Consider the following 27,375-nt stretch of genomic DNA (forward strand, 5'->3'; position numbering starts at 1 on the left):
CCTCCTTCTCTCTCTCTCTCTTCCCTTGCTTCTCTCTCTCCTCATTTCTCCCCAAGCCCACTCCACTCTTTTGCATTGAAGTATTTCTAGCACCTTCCAAGAGTGATCTCCCCACCTCTTCCTTTTAATCCTCAAATAGCCAGAATCTGTGAGTTCCTGCTGATTCATAAAATTTCATGAGAACCAGTTGGCCAGGAGCATGGCGTGGCTTCCTACTCTGCACACCCCAGAGATTTGCTGCATCTTATCAAGTTCTCTCGGTGATCTTTCTCCCTTCTCACTCTGAAGATTCCACTTTGTGGAATCCTATACAATGAATTATAAGCAGACCTCAAAGATATTGCAGGTTTTGTTCCAGACCATCACAGTCAAGCAAATATTTCAATAAAATAAGTCACATGAATTTCTTGGTTTCCCAGTGAATATAAAAGTTAGTTTACACTATACTGTGGTCGTTTAAGTGTGTAATAACATTATGCCTAAAAAAATGTACATACTTAATTTAAAAATATTTTATTGCTAAGTTGTAGTAGTAGAATCGAAGTTCACTGGTCACAGATTATATCTATATAATTATTATACAATTATATTATTATAGTATATATAATATAAATAAATTATATAGTTATAATCAAAGATCACTTATCACAGATTATATATATATAATTATTGTATAATTATATTATTACTATAACAAATATAATAATAATGAAAAAGTTTGAAATATGGTGAGAATTACCAAAATGTGAAAGAGAGACATAAAGTGAGTAAGTGCTGTTGGAAAAATAGCACTGATAGGGTTGCTTGACACAGGTTACCCAAAACCTCCAACTTGTAAAAAAGCAAGAACACAGTATACGTGAAGCACAGTAAATGAAGTGAAAGTGAAAGTCACTCAGTCGTGTCTGACTCTTTGCAACACCATGGACTATACAGTCCATGGAATTCTCCAGGCCAGAATACTTGAATGGGTAGCCTTTCCCTTCTTCAGGGATCGAACCCAGGTCTGCTGCATTGCAGGCAGATTCTTTAGCAGCTAAGCTATCAGGGAAGCCCGAAGCACAATAAAGCAAAGTGCAAAGAAACAAGCTGTGTCTGGATGCTTCAACATGCTTCCATTAGCAAATGCTCCGTGATGCTTAGTTTTAATATATGTCAATTTAGTACCTGGTTATTTAATCAAATGCTAATCTAGGTGTTTCTGTGAAGGCAATTGGTTGATGTGGTGAACATCTACAATAGTTGACCTTCAGGAGATGACCCTGAATAATGTGAATGAGCCTTGTTCAATCCGCTGAAGGCCTTAGGAGCAAGAACAGGCTTCTCAAAGAAGAAATGCTGTCAAGACTGTAACATCTATTTCCACCTGAGTTTCCTAGCTGCTGCCTGCCCTACAAATTTAGGGCTTTCCAGAACCCCACAATCATGCGAGCCCATTCTTAAATTAAGTCTATGTGTGTGTGTGTGTGTGTGTGTTCTCTGAAGAGCCCTGACTGACAGGTGCATGTAAAGAACACACTGGTGTTCAGAGACATGCCGAGCATATACTATGAGAAATCAAGGACACGTAAGATATGGTTCACTCCCCTCCAAAGAGTTATAAGTCATGGGAGAACCAAAACTACCTGTGCCTGCGCCTGCTCCTACAGGTAACTGGTAGGAGCATGAGGTGAAGAAGGTGGTTTGCAGGTTTGAGGAAGGACAGAAGGCCATTAATATCTGCTGGGTCAACACGCAATTTTGGGTGAATGGCAACTATGCCAGGCAAAGGCAGAGGGGCGTAGAAGGGGGTCAGTGAGAATTGAAAGTGACCTTGGCCTTTCTCCAGCGGGGCTCTGCTTGCAGGGTGCAGCCCTCACCTGGATTACCATCTCCTTCCAGGAAAAGCCAGCCCTTCCCGAGTGCTCCCTTCATCCACGCTACCATCTGCCTATTCCATGACGGAGAACTTCTGAGAAATCTTTGGCTCATTCCTAATCTTCATTAATCCAGCTCACTAGCAAATCCTGCTGCCACTTTTGTTTCTTACTATTTAGCCATTCTACCTTTCTTTTTGTACCATCACAGCCTGAGAAGAGACACTGATAAATTCCCATGGGGACAATCTTCCACCTCAGGCTTCTTCCCTCTAAATCTGCTACCCTCCTCCACCGACCCTTGCCACCTCAACCAGAATGATCTTCCCCTACTGGTGTCATTTTTGGTTTTTTCTTTTTATTTATTGGAGTATAAGTAAAAACATTTATTTATACTCATTTACAAACAACATTTACAATGTTGTTAGTTTCTGCCGTACAACAAATGAATCAGCTATGATATACATGTGCCCCCCGCCATGGACCTCCCTCCCACCCCTCTAGGTCATCAGAGAGCCCCGAGCTGAGCTCCCTGTGTGATACAACAACTTCCCACTAGCTATGGTTTCACTCAAGGTGGTGTATTTACGCCAAACCTAATTTCCCAATTCATCCCACTCTCCTCTTCCCACCATGTCCACACATCCATTCTTTACGTCTCCGTCTCTACTCTTGCCCTGAAACTAGGCTCATCTGTACCATTTTTCTAGATTTCACATACATGTGTTAATGTAGAATATTTGTTTTTCTCTTTCTGACTTACTTCACTCTGTATGACAGACTCCAGGTCCATCCACGCCTCTGCAAATGACCCGATTTCATTCCTCGTTATGGCTGAGTAATATTGCTTTTATTGAACCATCATTTTTATGTTACTTTTCTTACCCTTCTTGAGCTGGGATTCTAGCAGCTTTCCACATCGCCAAAGATAGAGCCAAGGTGCTAATTGTTTGTTTCCAAGGCCAGGGAGCTCCAGCCACCTTTCTTCTTCACTATGTCCCTCCCCCTTGGCCTGACCTTCTTCTTGCCCCAAACCTGTTCCTAAGCTGTGCCACGGGCTTGGCCAGGCCACCTGGGAAAACTCGCTGAACCGATCCAGTACTCTCACAGGCTTCCCTGGCCCTGACTATGTGTAAGTCCCACCACTCCCTATCTCTTCCTGTTACCTCGTTCACGGGCTCACCCTCATCTGTCACTCCCGATCCTGGCATCTAAGTGTGATGTTAAGGGAACACACAGGGCCAGGGACAGCCTGGGTCCAGGATCTGGTTTGTCAGCTGGAAGGATGGCTCCTACTTGAAGCACCTGCTTAGGTCCGTGATCTAAAAATGCAGGGAGGAGGAAGCACTCGTGAAACCAGGAAGGCTCCAGCACCATGATGTGCTCACAGCTTTAAAAACAACAGCCAAGGAGCTTCCCTGGTGGTCCAGTGGTTGAGAATTCACCTTCCAATGCAGGGGACTCAGATTGATCCCTGGTTGGGGAACTAAGATCACAGATTCCTTGGATCAACTAAGTCCTCAGGCCGCAACTACAGAGCCCACATGTTCTGGAGTCTGCCCACAACAACAAAAGATCCCACACACACCAACTAAGACCCAATGCAGTAAAAAACAAATAACTGAAAAAGTAAAAGCAGTAATAAAAATGCAGCATTTCTACTTTGAAGTTTTGTTAAAAGGCAGTGGGGTGGGGGGTGGGGGGCAAACCCAGTTCTTAGTGTAAAAACATCCTGTGAATGTAACAACCTTCAATGGGTTGAAGTTACAGGGAAATATATTCCCTCCCCAAACCCCAAACCCCTATTCACATCGCAAAACAGCAAAGTCATGGACCAGGCACTGTGATTTTAGCCTTTCTCTGAACACTCTCCCTCTGGCTCCTGACAGAGTTTGGAGATCATCCTTTGACCTCATTCTTCAGAGCCAGCGAACACCATCAGCCTGTGAGCCAACTTGGCCTAAACATCACCCCTGAGACTCAAAACCCGGCTTCAGAAGAGTGGGCAGGCCTGGAGACACTGGAAGGAGAGAGGGCAGCAGGCCTCGCTGGCTGTTACTGGAAGGACCAGGTCAGGGGAAGGAAGTCTTCCACAGCCGGTAGTCAGATGAAGAAATGGAGAGACAGCCGTCCTCGGAGAGACGCTGCCACCGAGAAAGGCCGAGCTGGAGACCCTGAGTTTCCCCCACAGACCCTGCCTGACCCCCCTGTATGAGCATCCCCCCACCCCGATCCTCCCTTCCTCAACTCTCTCTCCAACAGGTATACACTCCCCAGTTAGAGAGGTTGATGCTAACCGGACTGAATTCTAAAAGCAACCAAGAAGGCTTAAAAAAAAAAAATTCCTGGTGATCTATTTGGAGGAAATCTGCTGGAGAAATAAAAAGGTAGCGCTTTGAGTAGCACCTGCAGCCCTGATGGTTGTGTGCGATGCAAGTGAAACAAATCGTCCTGAGCTTCTCTACCCGGGAAAAACAAGGAGGAAACGGTCCATCTTGCCTTTGTTTGCGGGGAATTTCAGAATTCCCATCTCCGCTCTTTTCATTCTGTGCTCTTAGCCAAACGCAAACCCTGAACTGCACACTAGAGGTCGCTGTTCATTACGCTCCAATCTCATCTCCAAGGCGCGTGGGGGAAGGGCTGACCGCCTCTTTTCTCCATGTAGTGGGAGGAACCTGCAGGCTCCGGCGGATGGGAAATCTGCTTGGTCACACCCAGGGCAGGTATGTCAGGAGGCCGGAGCCCGCAAGTGCGTCGCTCTTCCTGACACAGGCTGAAGTATAACAAAGGAAAAAAGCAAATTAGCAAAGGTGCTTCCAATTGTAAAGTAGTGCCTAATTGGTGACTTTTAAAACATTTGCCCTCTCCTCCCCATCTTACCAAATGGAACCACATCCTTCCAAGTGACCCACCAGGAGCAATAAGAAGGACCTGGCTAAAAAGCCAAGGTTTAAACAGACGGTACCAGCAGTGAGCCACCAGCAATGACACCACTGGGTTGGTATCCTCCCCAGCTGGTTCTGTGCCCAGAATATAAAACAGCTAAGAAATAAAATGACAAGACAACAAAGCAGATAACACTGGAAGCAATTACAGCCTCTCTTGCTGCTGAGATTTCTAGAACTGCCACTCAAGAAGTGGTACAATTCTAATCGAAGGCCATTACCCATGATCCAGATCGCAGACTGGCTGATTCCTATTATTCCGTTCCTAATTTTCCTAATTATGTTCACCTGTCCCTTCTTTAGTCCTGACTTTGTAAGTTGCAGTTCATTTCACCCAGACCCATCTCAAAGGCAATACAGAGGCTGGCGTGGACAAAAAAGTCAGCAGGATCATTGTTTCCAGGCAAGTCACAAAGTGTTTATTATTTGCTGCATTTCCATGTCTGTCTTTTACTCTAGATCCAGAGTAGAATCTATTAATAGATGTTGATGCAGAGTCCTTACACATACAGGCGCTGCTACGAGACAATGTATGTCAATATGAAGATTGTAGCACTGACTCCAACTCTTAGGGAAATTCCTAAAAGACAGAGCCCAAAGCACTGGTGTAGACAGAGAAGGTTTCTTGCTGAAGGGTAGGGGGGCTTAAACCTTTCTGCTTGTGGGTTGCAAGCAGAGGTGGGAGCACGTGGGGCCAGGAGCAGCCTGGCAAGGGCAGGGAAGTAAACAGGAGCATGGCTTCTGTGGGGAGACCCAGGTGATGCTCTTGCCGCAGGCTGAGGTGCTGTTGCTGAGTTAGAAAGGAACGAGGGTACCACTAAAGGTGCAGAGCGGGAGGGGCACAGCGTGTATCATGATGAGGAGTCTGGACGGACACTTTTTTTAATCGTGGCAAAATATACATAACATAAAATGTGCCATTTTAATAATTTTCAAGTGTATAATTCAGTTAGCATATCCACATGATTGTACATCCATTGCAGCCATCCATCTCAGGGACTTTATCATCATCTCAAACAGAAACTCTGTACCCATTAGATGATAATTCCCCACCTCCTCCTCCCCCAGTCCACGATAACCTGTAATCTCCTTTCTGTCTCTGGGGCTTCGTCTGATCTAGGTATCATGTACAAGTGGGCTCATAGAACATTTGCCCTTCTATGTCTTGCTTATCTCACGTTGTGTAATGTCTTCGAGGTCCATCCATGCTACAGTATGTGTCAGAACCTCATTCCCCTCTAAGGCTGGATAGTATTCCATTGTATATATATATATTACATTGTGTGTATCTGTTCACTTGTTGATGGATACATGAGTTGCTTCTACTCTTTTTTTGGCTATGGTGAGTATGCTACTATGAACATTGGTTTAAAAATATCTCTTTGGGCCCCTGCTTTCAATTCTTTGGGATATATACCTAGGACTGGAATTGCTGGGAAATTATGGTAGTTCTTGGAGAAGGCAATGGCAACCCACTCCAGTACTCTTGCCTGGAAAATCCCATGAGCAGACGAGCCTGGTGGGCTGCAGTCCATGGGGTCGCGAAGAGTCGGACACGACTGGAGCAACTTCACTTTCGCTTTTCACTTTCATGCATTGGAGAAGGAAATGGCAGCCCACTACAGTGTTCTTGCCTGGAGAATCCCAGGGATGGCGGAGCCTGGTGGGCTGCTGTCTATGGGGTCACACAGAGTCAGACACGACTGAAGCGACTTAGCAGCAGCAGCAGCAGCAGCATGGTAGTTCTATGTTTAACTTTTTGCAGAACTACCAAATTGGTTTCCACAGCAGCTACACCACTTTATAGTCTCACCAGCAAAGCACAAGATTCCAATTTCTCCACATCCTCACCAACACTTGTAATTTTCTAGATTTCTGATGATGCCCATTCTAATGAGTCTAGAGGGGTATTTCATTGTGGTTTTGATTTGCATTTTCCTTATGATTAGTGGTGTTGAACATCTTTTCATGTGCTTATTGACCATTTGTATATCTTTTAATGAAAAATGTCCATTCAAGTCCTTTACCTGTTTTTGAATGACTGTACACTTTAGAGGCAGTATGTTTCTGTTTCAGCTTGGCCACTTCCTATCTGTGCAACCCTGAACTGGTTACATACTTTCTCTGTGCCTCAATTCCTTCACCTGTAAGGTAGAAAAAAGAGAATTTACCCCATAGCATTGAGCAATTTGTATCCGTTATGCATTATGAACAGTGCCATAGCTGACACGCAGTAAGTATTAACCTTGGAAGATATGAGGTGTCCGGGAGAGGAGAGAGACCCGGGGAGCAGTTAGGAGAGAGTGTCCTGCCACAGGGTTGGTGGGAATGGCCTCAGTCATCTCATCGTCCAGCCTCTCTATGTAACAGGAGAGAAAAGAGACAAAAATGAAGCCCAAGGGTCCAGTGGCAAGAGAGGCTCTCGAAGCCTTCTCTCTAAAATCCTGGACTCTTCCCCTCTCTGCCTTTGTTTCAGCCTGCAGCATTTGTTAATGTCCTCATAGGAAATGACTTGAACATCTTCAAAACCACCTGGACCTCCTCTTCCTGGCATCACAAGCTGGCATCCATGGGCCTGCAAAAGCTGTCAGTTTTGAGGCTGAGAAGGGGAGCTGGTGTGAGCAAGAGGTAGAGTTGCCTCCAGAATTCCTCTTTGGAGAAAAGCACCCCTGGGCTCTCTCAGTGTTCAGGGTGCTCCAGGTTTCAGATGGCATCACAGCCCAGATGACCTGTTCCCGATTTTCTGCCTACCTCCTGCATGTGTGGGAAGCCAGTTAGAGTAGAAGACCAGGGACCATGGGACCCCCGCCCACCCACTCCACCCAGGGTCCAAGAGTGCACGCAGCCTCACTCTTGTCAGCTGGTGGCCTCACTGAACAGAAGACCTGCTTGACCTCGTGTAACTCTGATTGCTCTGTGCCTGCCTGCAAGGATGAAGATGCTGCCTCCCCACCCCCATGGTGGCAGGTGACAGAAATTGTTGGATAAATGACCAGAAAATGAGCTGAGGTCAGGAGGTCTGCTGAAGGTTTTTACAGCACCTCAGACACAGAACTCCTCGCATCACTCCTGGTGCATCAGTATAAGCTCATCTCACAGATCCTGAAGCTGAGGGTCATTTCCGATTTCCTAAACTGTCCCGCCTCCAGCAGCACAAGCTGTTAATTTCAGCTTTAGGTAAACCCAGCCGCCCCGCGTCTCTATCTTAGATCCCGCCAATGTGCTTTCTCCCGCCCGCTGCTCCAAACAGCACAGCACCATGCGCTTCATCTCTGATGAAGCCACACGCCCCTCTGCGCGGTCTGGGTTCTGATGATTCACATCAGATTTCCTGTTTGCCTTCCTTTATAGACACACGGCTCCTGGTGTTTTCACTCTTCTTGTGGTACATCCGGCCTAAGAACACTTATCGCACTTGTCAGTTTAGCAGCTGTACTTCTCTGCCCACACCACCCCAGGCAGAAGAAGATAGTTTCACATTTTAAACTGTTTTGATTATTTCTTCTTTCTTACACTTTTTCCTCTCTTCTTCTAGGATTAGTAATAGTGGGTTTTTACAACCCCAGGGTCCTAAATGCATCTGTAATAGATGGTCCAACAGGCAAGAAGCATGAACTGGCGCCATCACAAGGCCTGCACCAGACGGGAGGATGAGGCCAAGGGAGCCACAGGAGGAAGGGGGCCCCCCAGGCACTACACAGCCACGTGGAGGAACCCAGTACCACAAGGATAATTAACTCTGCCTGCAGAAGCCTGCCGTGGTATAAACCAGTGGTTGTCAAACTGAGCTTCCCAGAGGTTCCAAGACAGAGAGAGGATAGACAAAGAACAGGGAGACATGGGTGCTGGACCTTCTCCTATTCAAACAGAGCAGCTCAGAAGTCCTAGGCTTCATACAAGCTTTTCCTTGGAAGAAGGGCATCTGTGGTCCCAAACATGCAAACCCAGCAGTGAACTTGGAAGGAAGGGTTCCATCTCGGAAGGCAGGTCCTGGGTTCAACCTAGCTCTGTGGCCTTTGGCACAACATTGACCTTGAAGACTCCCTGCCATGGCTGGAATTGAAAGCTTTAGACAAGGAGATGGGCAAGGCCCTTCCAGGTTTTTGTTTTTTTTTTTAATTGAAGGATAATTGCTTTGCAGAATTTTGTTGTTTTCTGTCAAACCTCAACATAAATCAGCCATAGGTATACATATATCCCCTCCCCTTTGAACCTCCCTCCCGTCTCCCTCCCCATCCCACCCCTCTAGGTTGACACAGATCCCTGTTTGAGTTTCCTGAGCCACATAGCAAATTCCCGTTGGCTGTCTATTTTACACATGGTAATGTAAGATTCCATGTTACTCTTTCCATACACCTCACCCTCTCCTCCCCTCTCCCATGTTCATAAGTTTGATAATCTCCTCGAATGGTATTTGTAACCTTAAGATGGCCCATCAATTTCAAGTCAGAAGGACTTGAGACTGAATTCCAGGTCTGTCCTTGGCAGCTGTTATCTGAGGCAAGACCCTCCTCCTGCCTGAATTTCAGGTCACCCTCCCCTGTGACCACGAAGTCAATGACTTCGTAAGGTTATGGTGAGGATTAAAAGTAATACCTGGGGCCTTCCCTGGTGGTCCAGTGGCTAAGACTCCACACTTCCAATGCAGGGGGCCCAGGTTTGACCCCTGACCAAGGAACCAGGTTCCACATGCTACAAACTAAGAATTCGCCTGCCTCAGCTAAAAGATCACGAATACCACAACTGAGATCCAGCACAGACAAATTAACTAATTATTAACTTTAAAAATAATATCTAGAACTTTTCTTGGCTCCAAGTAGTTGTTTAGTAAAGGGTAGCTATGACCTACCATGATTTTTATGCATTTCTATTAACTCCTTTGTGCTCGGAATTTGCCCTCTTCGTATCTGAATTGGGCTTCCCTGGTAGCTCAGCGGCTAAAGAATCTGCCTGTGATGCAGGAGACCCCGGTTCAGTTCCTGGGTTGGGAAGATCTGCTGGAGAAGGGATGGGCTGCCCACTCCAGTATTCTTGGGCTTCCCTGGTGGCTCAGCTGGTAAAGAATCAACCTGCAATGCGGGAGACCTGGGTTCGATCCCCGGGTTGGGAAGATCCCCTGGAGAAGGGAAAGGCTACCCGCTCCAGTATTCTGGCCTAGAGAATTCCATGGACTGTATAGTCTATGGGGTCACAAAGAGTCAGACATGACTGAGTGACCTTCACCCACTTACTCATTATCTGAATGAAAGTTCATCAAGATGTTAATACAAGGATTTTCATAGCAGCAAAATTTATAATACCAAAAAAAAAAGTAAGAGGTTGGGGTGCAGGAATAAACAGAATGTGTCCAGCAATCAGGAAATGAATAAATAAATCATGAATTAGGCCTTTCTGTATATCTGTATTTTGTGACCATGGATAGGTTTGGTCATTGATCTATTTTATCAAAAGAGAGATTATAGCCTATCTTTTTATTTATCTCTTCATACTATATTTTAAAAGTAAATTCAATAAATGTTCTTTTTAATGTAAACTTTTTCTGTCCTTTGTATGTATTTGGTAAGTAAAGAAATTGTTACCGTAAGGAGGTGATGGTGCAGTGGTGATAGATCAATTTCAGAGGGTGGAGGAATCCTGGCATGTCTTTCAGGCCAGCTATCAACAAGGATCAGGCCCTTCAGATGGATTTGCTCTGGCTCATCTTTTTCCTGGACCACATTCGCTGCACCTGATGAATGACTTGCTCCTTCCTGGGATCTTCTCCAAGTGAAATAACCCTCCGACCCTTGTTTTTATTTTTCTCCATTTTATAGCAGAGGAACTAGGAGAAAGAGGAGTTTACAGTTCTTACCAGGTCTCAAAATATTTAACCGAAAGCTCAGCTACATATTATCAGGGTTCTCCAAGGACACAAACTCAGCTTCTCCGATTTCCATGTAGATTTCTGAGCAGTTGGGTTGGAGAGTGAAAAGACTTCACATCTCCAGGCAGATAATCTATTCCACTTTCAGGAAAAAAATGTTGCTGTCCCTATAGATAAAGCTCAGATCTTGGAGGTTTCTCGGTTTTATTCTTAAAATTTCTTTTCCTAACTGCCTCTAAATAAAATGTTCGTTTTTCAGGTATGCAGGTCAGTGCTGAACAAATATTCCCAACTCGCAGATTAAACACTCTAGCCAATACTAGTTCAAAGATGCAGGATCTCTGGCCTAGGAAATACTTTTCTAAGTAGGACCTTCTGGTCCTTTTGTCATCTGTGAACATCCCACACACACATGTTGAATGTCACACTACTTCCTCTGACTTCAGGGCCCCACTGTGACATCCTGCCACACCTGACTTCTTCTGAAGTGTGCAAAGCTCTACACAACCTTTCCTTCTCCTTTCCCACATACCCCTCCACCACCCAAACTCCCTGATTCTCATATAAACTGGAAGTTTCTCCCTCCTCATGTAAACATCAGAAGGGAAGTAGCTGATTGAGTAATTTAGCTTATAGTGTAAATGACTGACAGCTTGATAATTTTCTCATGGAAAGTACAGTTTAGTTTCTTTTTCCAGCCACACTGCGCGGCATGTGGGATTTTAGTTCCCTGACCAGGGATCAAAACCATATCCCCTGCACTGGAAGTGCAGAGTCTTAACCCTGGACTGCCAGGGAAGTCCCCCAAACACAGTTTTTATCAGAGGCATTTATTGCAAACCTTTACCCAGCTGAGATTATAAATCCTCCACATTTTCTTTTCTGTTTTCCTAACCCAGCACAGATTGGATGTCGGTGTACAGTCCTATTGTGGGAGGGGTCCTCAGGGCTGAAAAGATCTCAGTTCATCAAGAGAGAGGCAGTTCTTTCCTGGTAGACTGTTTTCCTGTGGTCCTGACTGCTTCCTGTTTGGGTGTCACATAAGCTGCCCTTCCCTTCCTCTGTTTTTCCCCATGGCCCAGATCACAGCGGGTGCCTATTCTTACTACTAGGTCTCCGAGATGCCAACCTTCCATGGCAGACTTGGGGAGCACAGTGTAGAGAAAAGTAACTAGGATCTAGGCTAGGAGTCCCATTCATGACATCATGATCACTGCCTGTTCAAGAGCCCCTGGGATGTCTTGAGTGTGCTTTTAGGCAGCATTTACTTTCCTCCTACCTCTTCCACTTTCTACCGTCAAGGTTCCCCTTGCAGGGACCCCTGCCACCCGGCTGTCCTGTAGCTCCTCTAATTACCGTATGTTTCTCTGAATCATAGTCTAGGAGTGAGGTCTGTTCCCACCATTGATAAAAATACCTTTCATAAACCAAAATATGAGACAGTTGGGCCTACTGAGTGGCTTGCAGCTGCCAATGGGACCACTTTTTTAATTTGAGTACAATTTTTATTTATTGTTCCCCTTCCCTTTGGAAGTTGGTTCAAATCCTCTAGACCAGGAGATATTGCGGAATGCTGAATAGTACCAAACCAAAAAATAAATTTATCACCAAAGTTTTGTTAATAAGACTGAGTATATGGCTTACAGCAGTGAAGGAAAGCCCTTTCCATCAGATTCTTAGCAGCATATCTAAGTGGGAAGGGCTAAAGAAATATATTTACTGAGATTTTAAAGTCTAGTTTAAGACAGGTATTTCAAAGTGGGGGTATGGTCAAGACTGGGGAAGGATTGTGATACAACTTAGGACTGGTAGATAAATTAAAGCAAGGATTTCAAGAGACTCAAAGGGTCTCTTGTCACTGGATTTTTCTTTAATTAAAGAGTTGATTGGTCTTGCAGAAAGTTCCTGCAATGATCAATAAAGTTATCTGCACTTTCATCACCCTGGCCAAGTGTTTCCTAGAAGAAAGAAGTTATATGTCAGTGGAAGAGTAAAGTCGTGTGTGAAGAGTAAGCTGAGAAGGAGGTTTGACCCTCAATAGTAATGAGACCCACACAGTGCTGTCCTGAACCGCCTCCCTCTATTCCCATCCTGCACAACCAGCCCCACTCTTCCTTTCAGAACCTGCAGACCTAGAAGATTTAGTTCATCTTCTCTTGCTATAGTTCCTTTCTCATCCTGTTCACCATCTGGCAAGGTAAAGGATACCTATTGTCATACCCAACTCAGCCACACACTGTCTCTCCTTGAAGCCCATCCAGATCTCATGAAAACAGAATTCCTTCCAGCCTTCTGGGCAGGCCCTGACAGGCCTGAATTCACACACATAGGTATGCACCATTGGCCTTGGCTCTACAACTCTCATGACACTTGAAGATTTTGTGTAAGAGGCAGGATGTGAAATTTGGACATCTAAAGTGGCGCGAAGTTCAAAAGTACCACATTAATTACTTCCCAGGTGGCACTAGTGGTAAAAACCTGCCCGCCAATGCAGGAGACCTGGGTTCAATCCCAGGGTTGGGAAGATCCACTGGAGGAAGACATGGCAATCCACTTCAGAATTCTTGCCTGGAGAGTCCCATGGACAGAGGAGCCTGGCAGCCTAGAGTCCATGGGATGTCAGAGTCGGACATGACTGAAGTGACTTAGCACGCAAGCACTGGGGGAAATGGGAAAGAGATGGCTAGATATCCTCCAACATTTTCGCTCCCCCTTTCACAGTATGGAGTTATCACTGAATGTCAGCTGCCCAGCCAGGGACTATATTTCCCAGCTTTGCTCACCTTTTAGTGCGGTCATGTGGCAGGTTGTCACTGAAGAATAAGCAGAAATGACTCCTATCCTTCTAAGTCACCATTTTAAGAAGTGAGTGTACCTTCTTCATATTCTGCTTGCCCTTGTGCCAGCTTGATGTGGATAAAGTAAGGCCCAGAGGATATCAAGAGATAAAAGAGTCCTCAGTCTCAAGAGCATCAGGTGGGGGAAAGCCACTTGCCATGCAGGAAGTGAGGGAGAAATACACTCCTATTATGTTAACCATGAAAAATGTTTGGTCTACTTGTTACAGCAGCTAATTCAGGAAGTAAAATGACAATAACACTCCTATAGGGAGTCAAAAGAAAATGATCCCATCATTGTTTTGAACTAAAAAACCATACCACAGTGAAGAATATCCAGTTCAAGCTGTGGGTGACCTTGATGGGAAACCAGGACAAATTAATTTGGCTTTTGGCATATTAATAAAGTGGCAGCTATTTACAGAATGTGTTATTAGCTGATCATCCTCTGAGAACCAGTTTGCTTCTTGGGAAAGGTTTTGGCAGCTCTGAATAGGCTGATAGTTCGCGTTCTTTCCTTGCTCCTGGTAATTAATTGAGATCACTCTAATTTGTGTATTAGATGCAAAGAAAGATAGGGGCAAAGTCACATTTGAGCCATCCTCAGTACCTAGGCCATTCTTCCTAGAGCTAAACTTGCTGCAGGATCAGAATAATCTCTTCTGGCATCCCTCTAAACACCCCCGGGGCCCGGAAAAACGAATGCCCTTGCCACAGAGGAGCCCTCACTCTGGGGGCCTGCCCTGCAATTTTGCCTCTCTAAATGTGAGTGTTTAAGCTGAGTCAAAGAAAACAATAGAACATGGCCACAAGGATAGGCGAGAGCCCTCTTTTCCCTGTGTTCCTATCACATTGTAGAGAAGGACATAGTGTTGATCAAGGTACAGTGTCCTTACCAGGTTGCCTAGGACCACATGTGTTTGAGGACTGCCATGCTGGTTCCCAGCCCAAGAACGTGGCACTAAGAGGCACCCTGTCTATTTCTGACGCTACCCTGTACCCATATGATGGCTGCAAAGCATTTGACCCCACCAAGTCTCTGTAAAATAAGGTTGATAAAATGGGCCAATCTCATGGAGGAGAGGTAGTTAGATAGTAAATGATTACAGACAACAGCTATGAGAGAAATACACAGTACTAGATAATAAACACTACAGATGCGTTACCAGCCTCGGTGCTGAGATGGTTCTATCAACTACCGCAATGTTGTTAATAGGCTATACCCCACCTGGGCTTCCCAGGTGGCTCTAGTGGTAAAGAACTCGCCTGTCAATGCAGGAGAATAATAGCCACGGGTTTGACCACAGGGTAAGGAAGAACCCCTGGAGGAGGGCACGGCAACCCACTCCAGTATTCTTGCCTGGAGAATCCCATGGACAGAGAAGTCTGGCGGGCTACAGACCATGGGGTCACAAAGAGTCAGACATGAAGCAACTTAGCATGCACACACAATACAAAATAAACAGTTTAAAGTTTGGGAAAAGATGAACTCATATATAGCAAAAAGAAAGGAAAAGAGTCTAGTGGATTTAAAAAAAAACATTTTTTCCTTGCTCAGTAAAAGTTTATAATGTGGGGGGGTGGGGTGGGGAGGGGAAATGTAGCATTTGGCTCATTTAACCTGAGTACAAAAGGATTCCAGGGTAAATAATCTCATTAGAAGAAGCTTTCCAGCTCACGCTTGTTCATTCATTCAGAAGAGCGTGCGAGCTCTCTAGCAAACTGGTTTTGTGGCATTCTCGGGTAAGGAGGTCACGTGGGCACCTGCAGACTTTTCCAAGTGTGAGTCTGGCTTCGGTGGAGTTGTTTGTGGGCCACATGAAAGCCACGCAGGTGGCTTTTTGAGGTTCAGATGGGCGTGAGGAGAGAAGCTGGCTTCAGGCACTGGAGGGCTTGGAGACCTCACAGACGCAGCACTAGGTGCTATTTTTAGATCCCACTTCTTCAGTCTTACTGACACGATAAATGCTGAGCAAAATAAGACCCTAAAGGAAGGCACCCGGCTTAACCACCAAATGCAGCAGAGAATAATAATTAAAAGCTCTTCTCCTGGAGGGCCACCTTTGCTCTGTTGGTTGCACCCTCTTAACTTCCAGCTAGAAATTCAGCTTTTAGTACCTGAGGAGCAGAGGGAATGCCTTTGGATTTTATTATTTTTCACAACTTGGGATTTTAAAATAAAGAGATCTAAATTTGTTTCGGGTTCAAGATTGCTTTTTGTTTTAAAGTTTCCAAATTGAAATTCCATAGAAATTTAGACTGCCTGGGGGCTTACTAATTCAGGGAGAAGTGCCATCGCAAATAGACGTGGTGGTATCGTCCCCCCACCTCCTGAGCTGAAGCAAGGGATAACCTGTTGCACACGTGGCCTTCTGTCCAAGAGAGGCAGCCACAGAAGGGAAAGTGGCTGTCCTTGTGGTCTGTTTCAATTTGAGGAATAGAGACCCACTGGAGAGAAGTCAAATAAAGGAGACTTTATTGTGGGAATACGTGAGAAACGAAAAAGAAACAGAGTTCCAAGGACATCTGAGAGGAAGGGCTGTAATAGAGCTAGTTCTCAGAAGTGCTGAGGGGAGGTCCTGGCTTCAAGGACACTCAGTGGACCCCAGAGGTAAGAACTAATGGATCTTCGCTCCAAAAACTTTAAGATCGGCCAAAACCCATGTCAGATGATGTCACCCCTCTGCTCAAAATGCTCCAGGAGGTCCCCATCTCACTCAGAGTGAAGACAAAGTTCTTGCCACAACCATATGTAATTCTCTATGTAATTCTCATGCCCTGCTTCCCTCACCCATTGCTTCCCCCTCAGTCACTCTGCTGGGGCCACGGTGCCCACTTTGTGGTCCTCAACATGCCAGGAACCCTCCTGCCTCAAGGATACTGGCCTTGCTGTTCCCTCTGCCTGGATGCTCATCCCCTGACACCTGCTATCATGTCTTTCTGATCTCTGCTCACATGCCATCTTTGTGAGTCCTTCTCAGCCCCAGTACTTCCTGTTCAACCTGTCTGCGTTGTTTTGAAAATTGGGGGTTATGAAAAATTCTGTAAATTTCATTTATTTACTCTTGGCCTGGCTGGGTCTTCGTGGCTGCACTTTTGGGTTCCTCTCTAGTGGCGGTGCTTGGGCTCCTCGTTGAGGTGTCTTCCCTTGCTTCCCAGCACGGGCTCTAGGGCATGTGAGCTTCAGTAGTTGCGACTTGTGGGCTCTGTAGTTGTGGTTCCTGGGCTCTAGAGCACAGGCTTAATAGTTGTGGCATCTGGGCTTGGTTGCTCCACGGCATGTGAGATCTTCCTGGACCAGGGATCAAACCCACGTCTCCTGCACTGGCAGGCGGATTCTTTACCACTGAGCCACCAGGGAAGCCCCAAGGGTCATGAAGGATTTTAAACATACTCGAAAACTGTGTAATGAATCCCACCATCAAATAGATATCTACATTTTACTGATCTTGTTTCTCGTTTACCAATCTTTCACTTTTCCCCCTGCATCATTTCTAAACCTCCCCAGCACTTGTCACTAATATGTGTATTTCTTCTTCTCTTGGCTGTTTTATGTCTCCCCCTTGACTGTCAGCTCCCCGATGGCTGCGGTGTTTGTCTGGTTTGCTCACTGCTTTCTCACCAGCACCTGCCAGAGTGCCTGATGCGTGGTGGATGCTCCCTCGTTATGGCCGAATGATATAATGAAGCAGGCACACCGCAATGCCACCTGTTCTCTTCCCTACAATCTCCCCCACCATCTGACCGGAACCCGAACGCCCCAGGCACCCCTACTCTGACTCCACCCAGTGTTTGTCAGCCACGGCCGCCCCCTGACCCCCTCCCAGACTCTCAGGAGTTCCCCAGTCACAGAGGCAGAACCAGAACGGTGGAGCCCTCTATGTGCCATGACACAGCATCCTGGCAAGCCTGTGAATTAACTTCCCCAGGGTCTTCGATTACTGCTGATCATGTGACACAAAATTGGGCACCCAACAGGGACCCAAGGTGGGGCATTTCCCTTAGAAAGGGGTGTGAGTGAAGGGCATGTCTTCCGCAGTAAATTGTTACCAAGTGTGATGAGATTAGGCTAGGTTTCTTTTTATGTGAATGAATAAATCTCCTGGGCAGCCTCTAATCATTCCAGCTATCCCTGGAGTTACTGTGCGTCCCATAGAGAAGCTACTTTTTCACCAAGCTCCACCTGTGAGGGGAGGAAGGCTGCAGAGGGAACAGCTTGCCTCAGTTCAGTATCTTCCATCACTTTCGAGACTGTCACCTGGCCAAGACCTTCAGGCATCAGACACTCTCCAATTAGGCCATCAATAAAAGCCAGGGGGTGTTTCCAGCCATGATGACAAGTTAGGAACTGGAAGGACCGGAAATGCGCTAGTGCCCCGGCAACCACAGCTTGGATGGCTTGCCCAATGCTCCTTGCCCAGTATTTCAGTCTGCCTGCCAACGGGGTGTGACTTCCTCCTGGGTCAACTCCTGTGTGACCAGGCCAGGGCAGATCCAGAAGAGAACCTCACCACATCAAAGCGTATCCTGGGGCTGCTGCATTCATTTTGGCAAAGACTTAATTTTCCCTAGGGCTGGGTGGCCCTGAGACCTCTCCTCCACCTGACTGCCACTTAGGATGACTTGTAGGGCCACCTGGTTTTCAAAGCCACCTTATAAGGTTGTAGAGTCTCAGGAGCTGTGAGTCCCCAGGCAGATTCAAAATTTTAAATTAACAGTATTTCCTCTATTGGATGTTGGATATTTTAGCAATAGGGGTTGATTGAGACCTCACATAGGCATAGTCTTTTCCTAGATACTTTCAAGAATAGAATCTATATCCATGTGGTGCTGTCTGGAACAGCCTTCCTACAGTTAAATTACTGAAATATTTCTGCACCATTTAATAAGTAGCCAGTGCCCTAAGCACCCCCTCTCCAAAGTCCCCAGCCATCTCAGCCCCTCCTCCCAGACTTCTGGACCTTGGCATGACCCAAGGATGAAAGGGTTAATGCTGGCCCACAGGGATCACCGGTATCTGTAGTGATGGCTTAGCACATGCTCTATGCAGGCATGCATGCTAAGTCACTCAGTCATGTCCAACTCTTTGTGACCCTATGGACTGTAGCCTGCAGGCTCCTCTGTCCATGGGATTCTCCGGGCAAGAATACTGGAGTGAGTTGCCATGCCCTCCTCCAGGGGATCTTCCCAAACCTGGGATCGAACCTACGTCTCTTATGTCTCCTCTATGGGAAGCCCAACTGTGCTATACCAACTGTTAAGTACTCTATCACCTCTCTCCCTTCCCCCTGACTTGCACATCTCACTTCTAAGGTAAAAACAACCACCACCACAACTCTCATTTTAGACATTTTTATCCTTCCTAATCTATAGAGAGGTGGCTTCCCTGGTGGCTCAGCAGTAAAGAATCTGCCTGCAATGCAGGAGACGTGGGTTCAGTCCCTGGATTGAGAAGATCCCCTGGAGGAGCAAATGGCAACCCATTCCAGTATAATTGCCTGGGAAATCCCATGGACGGAAGAGCCTGGTGGGCTACAGCCCATGGGGTCGTAAAAGAGTCAGACATGACTAAGTGACTGAACAACAACAAATTAATAGAGAAGGATGCAATGGGATTGGGGTTGGACCAAGTCCTAATCCCACACAGAGACAGGGCAGCCAGAAACAGAATTGGTCATCCAAGTGGCGATGCTATAAACATTTTCCTCTGCTTTGGACTTCTCCACCAGAAAGATATCCACAGGGAGAGGAACTTCTGTCTGATTTGTACACTGCTGTATCCTAGCACCCAAAACAGTGCTTGGCGCACACACACATCCCCCAAAACACTCAATAAATCAATATAGCTCCTGAATGAAGGCACGGATTCCCTGCTCTGACGGCTCAGTTATTGCCTCACTTGACAAAACTGGGAGGATCTGAAGCTTTTCAGTACTTCACAATTTAGATTTTTTTTTTTAATTATTCAATCTCTTCAACCTTGAGGCCCAGAGGAAGCACATTCACCATGCTGACCATTGCCAAAGTCCCCACGTCCACGGCCATGTGATGCTGGTGATCTGTGATCTGCAAGGCATTCTGGTCTCTCCAAGAGATTTTGTCATTTCCAGAAAATTAGCTTCACACATGACACTGCATCGACCGGTTAAACAGAAGCCGCTCCAGGACCTGAGCCGGAGCAGGTGAGACAGAGCGAGGAGGGCCGTCATGCAGTCGTGGCCCTGCGACAGCCACGCCGTGGTCATTGTGGCTTCTTGTGGCAAGCTGCTCCCAAGGAGTGGAGCAGGGTCTGGTCAGGAGGTAGGGGCGCTGGCGGCAGGCCTCCGAGACCTGGGTTAATTGAGCTCACACTCTCCAGCCTCTGAAGAAAACCGCTCCAGAGAGTGAAAAAATCCTGGGGTTTGTTCACTAAGATGTCCCTCATCCCCTACCCACTGCCCAGCGGTGCTCCCTGGGGACGTGTTTTTTTGTCCGCAAGTTCTCTCTGGGGTTTGAATGGTAAAGGGGTGAAGTCTCTGAAGGAAAATTTGAAACCTGTGACATTTGAGAATCAGCTCTCCTCGCTGTTGACAAAACTCTAGGGGAAAGTATCAGCCTCGGAACGCCTCTCACAGGCAAATCCACACATCCCTCTTGACGCTACTTTGGAATTAGTTTAGAGACCAGTGTGGCTCCCACTGCAGGTTCTCCAACGTGAGCCGTGCTCCCTGGGGCCCGTGTGCTCAGGTGGCTGTTATCTGTCTGTCTCCATCCTAATCATGACATCCGTGGCCCAGCTGGCCCGGCGTCACCATGACACTTTGCTTTTAACCCCTTTCATCCCTGCATCGCCAAGCAGTTTGCAAACATTAATTAATACCCTCTTGCAGAGTAGCGAGTTTCATTATCCCTGTGTCAAGGTTTGAGGAATCAAGTCACCACAGGCTGTGACCCATGGGCCACAGACTGAGTTAGGATGAGAGGGAGAGTCTAAATTCTTGGCCACCAACCGCCCACACCACTGGCGTGGCCCCATGCTTATGGCCGGGCATTTATTATTTGAAGCTGCTCGCTTCAGCCCACACCTCCTCTGAGGTCTTATTCTGAAGCCACCGCGGGCAAGGATGTGGCAGCCCAGGAGGGGTGGAGAACGGGAGAGAGCAGTGGTGGAACACACATCAGACAGCATCTGAGGCCCTCAGACACAGTCAAGAAAGTGGGCCTGACGTGGGAGTTTTCTCTCACGAACATCAGACCACAAAGCTTCAGCTCACTCCCCGAGCCTTTCAGACATCTCACCATCCACACTTGGTCCCTGCCTCCCTAGCTAGAGCCTCAGTTCTTATGTCATCACCTCAATCCCATGCCATCCCTTCTGGAAACACCTCCATTCCCACTGTACCCTCTCCTGCTGACAGTCCTTGATGTGAGCAAAACATGTCCCTTCCCTTCCTGAGAGAGACAGTGCTCACATTCTCTCCATATTCATCCTCAGCAACAGAGATGTTGCAGGAAGGAGCCCCCACTAATGTGGCAAAGCCGCTGATTTCCTTTCTCGCCCATCCCCTGTTCCCACAGACACCCCCAGGGCAGTTCTCTTCCAATAAACACACCCACACTCCTTTGCCTTGAAGGCCTGGCCCTCCAGCTCACCTTCTGTATATGGAATCTCCCTAGAAAAGGAAGCCAGGAACCCACTCTACTAGAAACCAGCACTCAGGGAAATGGCACCATGTAGAGGGAACACAGGGATGCCTAAGAAAGCATCTTGCTTGGAAGTTGGGTTCCCGGCTGTTGCAAACAAGGACCCTTTTTCTCCCCTAGAAGGAGGAGAAACGCAATGCAGGAGAGTCCTGACAAGTTTTCATTCATAAAGAGGCAGTGTGGTGCAGTGGCCAGGGGAATAGGTTACAGAGCCGGACTGAGAGCAAACCCTGGTTCCACAGTGACTGGCTGTGAGACACGCACCTTTCCTCATCACTCAGAGCTTCAGCTCACTCTTCTGCAAATTGGCTAAAATCATGCCCCCTTCTCAGGATTGTGATGATAAATGAATGACTTTAGGCATCTAAGCACTTCCCTGGTGGCTCAGTGGTAAAGAATTCTCCTGCTAATGTAGGAGACACAGGTTCGATCCCTGGGTCGGGAAGATCCCCTGGAGAAGGAAATGGCTACCCACTCCTGTATTCTTGCCTGGGAAAACCCATGGACAGAGGAGCCTGGCGGGCTACAGTCCATGGGGGTCACAAAGAGTCAGACACACCTGAGCAACTGAATAAAAACAACAACGAAAAGGCACCAAAAGTTCTTAGAACAGTATTAGTTCTTAATAATTGTCAGAAGCCAACATTTCTTTCTATAAGTATGCTGGGTGAGGAGCTGACCCTCCGGGGGTCTAGTTGGGGAGACAGACAGATACGTGTCATGCACTATGGTCCTGGCTTGATGGGGACACGCACAGGGCAAAATGAGTGTGCCTTTGTGTGAATTTGGAAACAATTCTAGTCCTGAAGGCACATGCTAAGCAGTGGAACTTGGGCTGGAATTCAGGGATTTAATTCCTCAGGCAGGTGACATTATGCACTGAAAAATCTGTACAACTGTATGTGGTGGAACTTCAGAATAGCATCACCCACCCTGGAGGAGAAAAGGAAGAGCATCGACCACCCGGGTCAGAGATGGGTTTGGAGAAGTGATGGCTGAATTTATCCTGATTGGGGATTCATTCATCAAAATGGATAGGAGAATCTGAAACCGTGTTTGAGGCAGAGAGAACAGCATCAACAGGAGCAAAAAGACAGGAAAGAGCACATTCAATGCAGGAAAATACAATTAATTGGGTACCACCTTAACCATGAGGCGAGGAATGGCAGTCCACGTGTTAGACAGGGGCCCAGCAAGGTAGCAGTGGGCCTGCCATGTTAACTGCAGCCCACCAAGTCTAAGGGGAGCGGGTCACAGGTGCAGCTCTTTACACTGGCTCAGGTTACTGACTTGAATGTGATTTCTTTCTCCTTCTCTGTTCTACTCTGGGATAACAGTGGGTGTTGCTAACACCTGGTACCCTGAGGACCAGTGACCTAACAATGACTTTGGACTCCCATCCTTTCCGGTCATCAAGAATAGACTGGGACCTTGTGTCAAGAGGGAGTCTCTCTAATTTGTGGAGGAACGCTAAATGAAAGGTTGAATTATTTGTACCTTCCCTGTGGTACAACGTCCTGTGAAATCCCAGGGGCATGCTCACTCAAGTCACTTCAGCAAGAGAAGACATGGATACATTCTGAATACAGAATACTGCCAGAACATTGCACAGCTCCACTGAAAATGAAATATACCGTTTCATGGCAATGTGGACATTCTCAACTATAACTCTGTTTCGGAGATTCAACTCCTATTTTGTGTTCTACTACTAATCAAATACCACAAATAGTGAATATTTTCTCATTGGGCAATCTGCAAAAGCAGAGTAGATAGATTTCCAGGGCAGCAATAGGCGTTTATACACAAAACACAACCCTAAGCCTGAGAACTCCTCACCCCATCTCAACCTAGAATTCAAGTCTCGGCCCAAGTCTCTTTCAATCACTTCATGTAATGATTCAGTAACTGTTCAGGGCAAAACTTTTAGAAATCAGAGAAGGACTGGCTTGGATGGGAGAGCTGAGGAAGGCTTGATGTAAGAGGAGGAATTTAACCTGGTTCTCAGAGATTGAAAGGAGTTTCTTGGGGGCTGCAGAGGAGATTTTAGACCAAAGAAAGTACAAGATTGTGAAAGAGTCTGGTGTTTCAGAAAGCAACAGGCCATTTCACCAGGAAGACTGTGAAGGAGGGTCAAAGCGCTAGGAGGGGGGCCATAGCTGTAGGTTGGAACTGGACTTTGATGAGTCTTAGAGTCATGTGATCAGGTTTGCTTTTTAGAAAGATATTTCTGTTGGTTTATAAAGGATGGGCCAGAATGCAGTGCAAGTAGAATCAGGGACTCCACAGATGGAGTCATTGCCAACCCCCTACCCCCGGGTGAACAGTGGTGATGGCCTGAACTAACATAACACAGTGTGGCTATTTCTGAGGTAGAAGTCTCTAGCTATATGATTGACTACGAAAGTGAAAGAGAGGAAGAATTCAAGATGACTGAAATTTCTAACCTGGGAAACTGAGGAGGTAGTGACACTGTGAATCAAGATCAAGAATACCTGAGGTGGAGGAGGTAATGGATTAAAGGGTTCCATCTGAGATGTATTCATTTTGAGGTGACATAAGGCAGTCCAACTGGAAGTATCGAGTTGGTCACTGGAAATACTTGCCTAAGCTAAGAAGAAAGAACAGGACTGGAAACAGGGATCTAGAAATTCCTGTGGCTTTAGCCATATGTAATTGCCCACAATCGATCACATTTTACCTACAAAAATAGCAATTTCATTAGGGAGAATATTTTATATTCAAATATACTGAATAAGAGGGAAGAATCCCAAGGATAGGATATTATTTGGAAAACATTAATTTCCAAGAGTGGGCAGAGAAGGAGAAATTGTGAAGAAAATTGCAAAGGATTGGTGCAGTTAGCAACACGGGGGAAACTGAAGAGGGAGGAATAGTGAAGAAATCAGAGTAGAGTGCTTCTCAGAAAGGAGTGGTTTTCCAACAGCCTCAAAGGATAAGAGGATGCAAGTTAGGAGGACAAAAAACAGGCCCTGAATCTGGCATTTGGGAGGTGACTATTCCTCAGTGGGAATTTCAGCTGAATGGTGAGATAAGAAGTAGAAAAGGAAGAGCTGGCAGCAAAGTTTTGTTTGTACACTTTGTTTTTTAGGGGTTTCTTTGGTGGCTCAGGCCGTCAAACATCCACCTGCAACGTGGGAGACCCAGGTTCAAACCCTGGGTGGGGAAGATCCCCTGGAGAGGGGAATGGCTACCCACTCTAGTATTCTTGCCTGGAGAATTCCATGGACAGAGGAGGTTTGGGAAGACTCGTGCATATTTGTGTGTGAAAAGAAGCCAGAGAAAAGAAAGTAATTAAAGATACAGGCCAGGAGAAATGGAGAGAGCGAGTCCTGGACGGGACAGAGGGATAGATGTGGATGCATGGGGGGAGGTTTGCTTCAGGCAGAGGGACGGAGGTGGCTCACTGAAAGCTTTGTGTCCCTACCATCATGTGCATTTCTAGCCACGTGCTCAGACAGATCATACTTATTAGTGTTATTATTTTGTCATGGGACAAAAATTATTGCTATTATTATTTTGTCATGGGACAAAAATCCTTCTCAAAGAGAAAGATGGAAGAGATTTTAATTACCAGAACTTCCTTCAGAGATGGGTTGCAGTGCCTTTGAAGTATTCTTGGGCACACCCACCTCACCTCACAGGCTGAACCATCACCACTGAGCCCTCTCTGCTGGCCATCATGGGCCTGCCATCACACAAAGAGCCACCTCCTAAGAAATACCTTAAAAGAAGCACTTAGGTTCTCTGGCCAGAACTGAAGAGGGTATCTGAGTTCACTGGTTGTCAGTCTCTGGGGAGATGTTTGAACATTTCTTCTGGTCCTGGAACCAAGGGTCCTGACTCCTATCACCGAGAAGAGTTGGGGCAAAGGGCTTCCCTTTGGCTCCAGTGTCTAACAAAAAGAGAAATTAATCACCCAGGCAAGTTGGTATTTTTTTTTAAATGATGGATCACAAGCATAGACGCTGTCTTAAAATTCCCAGCTAATCCTGTCCTGGTTCTCATCACTTTAAGACCAAAGTGCTAGGATTATTTAGTCATCTAACCAGAACAGTAGGAGAAACAGGATTAGAAACACAAGTGTCCTTGACCATGAAAGTTAAGAAGTTAAAAAACCCAGCAGGCCAGCCCTCTAACAAAAGAGCCTGAAACCATTAAGTAAGGGACTCAAGTTGCCAGCTGAGTTGCCCACAGATAGGGACCTTGGAGAAAGAATGTGATGTCTTGGTAAAAAAAACGACCAGATGAGAGACCTGGAAGGCTCCCACTAAACCCTCATACATAACCCACAGAGCACTTACAGGTGTCCTAACTGTCAACTTACAGCAGTCTCTAGTACAAGAAACCTATCCATTTTAATAGATGCTCAATAAATATGCCTCTAACAAATGAGCAAGCGAATGAATGAGTTCTATTGCCAGGTAACTATACTGTTTTTCTAAATGTGAGTTTAGCTTATCTTCGTGCTGCTGCATGCATGAGAAAGAAAATGGGGGAAGTTTTCTTACTACCAGTTTCTAGTCTAACATGACAAAACCAGTTTCTTTTTTTTTTTTTTAAGACACAGATATTCAATCTATGCTTTCATGTATGCATAGATACACACACACACACACACACACAGTGAGGGGTGTGGAGTGTAGGCGTGGGTAAGACTATAGCTTAGAGTAAGATGATCTCAGATTCTGAAAGATTATGAGAACACTAACACAATTTTACATCTAGTAACATCAAGGGGATTTGTACCAGCCTTTTGAGATAAATAAAACTGTAATAAAAATTTTCCAGCATCCAAAGAAGTTTTGATTTTAGCTCTTGCCTTTTGTTCCCTTCAGATGCCTTCTTTTTACTCTATAATCTTCCACGTGTTTCTTACATTGTGAAGCGATTTTGTTGCTATGGAAACCACAGGGTTGGCATAAAGCTCAAATACGATGTTAACTTATAACGTGATTGAAATGTGTCCCATGGTCTGATAAAAAGCATTTGGAGGAATTCCCATACCCTAATATAGTCATGTGCCCATATAAAACACATATCTGGGAATATACCTTTTCTTCTAACGGGTGGACATTTGGGTGGGCCAAACATGATTAATGAAGAAATGTCTCTTCAATGCTACTCTGAATGAGAATATAGCTTGGTTAGGAAATTCCAGGTATATAAAATCACATTAATTATGATTTATAGCTTACAGAGTTTATCCTTCACATGCAAATCTTTGCCTTGTTTGCAAAGCACTTAAGTCCTACCTTTCTGAAAGTGCTTCCCTGGAAATACTTGACAAGAACACATCAACCATCTAAGGGGGATTTTTTTTCAGGTGACTTCCTGCCTGAAGGCAAAAGATAAAGACGCTCACCTCTTGGAGTCTTTTCCAGGCCAATGAAAGCCAGCTCTCCCACTGGAGATTTTGCTCTGCTTCTTAGGCCAAGTTCTGCCTCCAGACTAACACATATGTTTCTGATGTCATCTTCTGGCTTTGAGTCTCTAAATGATTCAGTGGCAGTGGAATCTGCGTTAATACTCTGAAATCACTTATTACTCTGATAACTAGAGGGAGCCTGGGAAACCCACAACCAAAAACCCTACCTAGTTTATTTGAGGAAAAGTCCCAGCTCTGTAAGAGCTGTTGGACAACAAAGACAGAAGTAGAATAGAAGGCAGTTAAAAAAAAAAAAAAAGAGGGCAAGCCACTCTGCTCACCGCCCTCCCACACTCCCCACGACCTCCGCCAGCTACCCTTCCCTCCGCCTAGTCACTTGTGGGTGTATCATCACAACACCACTCTGGAGAACATTCTGTTGGGTAATAAGAAAGCATAATTATATGCTTCAGAGCTGGTGGGGTTTTCTTCTATTTTCAAAACAATGAATATCCTGTGGAAAGATAGCGCCACTTGTGAGTAAGCTGAGATGCCTTTCCTTGAACACGCAGACAGTGGTTGGAAAGAGAGACCAGAGGACGGCCCTATTTCCGTTTTTATCCCTTGGACAACCTAACCGCATTGTTTCGTGGCACCCCCCAGGAGCAAACCTCTCTGTAAACATAAGCAGAAGTGTAACATCTTCAAAAGAAAAATGTATATTCATCTCTCTCTTTCGCTCTCCTTACACTGAATAGCCTATCTAGTGCTGAGAGAAATGTGGAGATATTTATTAGTGCACACA

At 46.0% G+C, this 27,375-nt stretch overlaps 1 long non-coding RNA gene across 4 annotated transcripts; it reads right to left on the bottom strand.

Moving 5' to 3' along the window:
* Nucleotides 1-145: 145 nt before the first annotated feature.
* LOC122685604 lies at nucleotides 146-26,833 on the bottom strand. Of its 4 annotated transcripts, XR_006338464.1 has the most exons (5): nucleotides 26,568-26,833; nucleotides 10,381-10,622; nucleotides 7,047-7,160; nucleotides 6,829-6,945; nucleotides 146-4,629 (listed from the first exon to the last, which is right to left on the bottom strand). It is a non-coding gene; the product is annotated as an uncharacterized LOC122685604 (long non-coding RNA). The 4 variants fall into 4 exon arrangements; XR_006338465.1 differs by lacking the exon at nucleotides 10,381-10,622; XR_006338466.1 differs by lacking the exon at nucleotides 7,047-7,160.
* Between the last annotated feature and the right edge of the window lie 542 nt (nucleotides 26,834-27,375).

This window comes from Cervus elaphus, chromosome 28, assembly GCF_910594005.1.
Source record: "Cervus elaphus chromosome 28, mCerEla1.1, whole genome shotgun sequence".
Classification (NCBI taxonomy): Eukaryota; Metazoa; Chordata; class Mammalia; order Artiodactyla; family Cervidae; genus Cervus; species Cervus elaphus.